Raw genomic sequence first — 1,450 nt, forward strand, 5'->3', positions numbered from 1 at the left:
TGTCTTTAGCAATCATATCATGGAGGTGAGCACACAATTATATGATTTTTTGTTCTTTCATGTCTGATAACTGATTCCTTCGGTACCTTGTGATCACACAGGCGGGTGTACTTCTTCCATGTGGGCTTTGTTGCTTCTGAGCTAGATGGTCGCTTGTTTACCTTCAAGCTTTTAAGACCCCAGGTGCTATATCTTTTGATAGTCGGACACCATCAGCTTTTTTCACTACATTTGCTTATTCACCCGCTTTGTCTTCAGTGGTTGGGTCGGGAAGGTGAGCATCATTGAATGTCAATTGAACAGAAGAAAGTATTCTTGCATTGAGGGAGTACTTGAGTGGAGGCTCAATGTCCTTCTGCTACAAGTTGGATTTTAAAGATATATATTCATCTTTTAAGCCAAGGAGATGTCCATTTGGATCTCATCAATGATTTGTATACACTTCAGCCAGGATGCATATCTAAGCCTCTACTCATAGATGACCACTACTACATGGTTGTAGAGAGAACAGTATTTAATTTCATTTCCTTTAACTCTTTCAGCCTTCCAGTGTTTTCCCGTCTCCATCCTTTTGTTGCCAACTTTCTTCTTATTGTATATTAAAATTATAATAGTAGTCTCATGCAATGTTTATCCTTGTAATAGATTGATTCAACTCGGAATGGAATCAAGTAGGTTGAACCATGCTATGAGGTATTTTTGCAGATTGTTACTCATTAAAAAAATGTGTAATATTCCTTGCGGGTACATACCAACGCTTATGTATTCATTCTTCAATTGATGGGCATTTAAGTTGTTTCCATCATTCTGTCATGGTGCATAGTGCTGCTAAGAACATGAATATGTATACATCTATCCATGTTGTGGCTCTTATTCCTTTCCTCAGTATACCCTCGCATACTTGGTATGAATCTCATTGATCATATATATTTATATAGTGATGACATATATTTATACATATTATTAGAAACTACTGGCTAGTATTTTGTTAACAAATTTTGCATCCAAGTTTATAAGGGATATTAGTTTGTAATTTTGTGAGTGATATCTCTGCCTAGCTTTAGTATCAGGGTTATGTTTACTTCATAAAATGAATTAAACCATTTTCATATTTTTCTAAATTCTGGTATAGTTGGACTGGAATTAGTGTCTGCGCTTCTTCGAGTCTTTGGTAAATGTACCAGTGAAATAATGAAGGGCTGGGATCATTAGTTGTCAGGAGAGTTTTAATGATCTGATCAAGGTTCCCCCCATAAGATCTCGTCAGGTTTTCTACTTTCATTTAGTTTCTGTAGGAAGTGTGTTTCTAGAAATGTCACTTTATTCTAGGTTTTTAAATTTGTTGAATTCTATTTCATCATAATATCATATTATTATCCTTCCCCTCCCCCAGTTCTTTGTGAATACCATTTCATTTTTTATTTATATGTGTGTTCTTTCTTTTCCTATG

The sequence above is a fragment of the Echinops telfairi genome, unplaced genomic scaffold (genome assembly GCF_000313985.2).
Source record: "Echinops telfairi isolate 266 unplaced genomic scaffold, ASM31398v2 ScPeMD7_7416;HRSCAF=8454, whole genome shotgun sequence".
Classification (NCBI taxonomy): domain Eukaryota; kingdom Metazoa; phylum Chordata; class Mammalia; order Afrosoricida; family Tenrecidae; genus Echinops; species Echinops telfairi.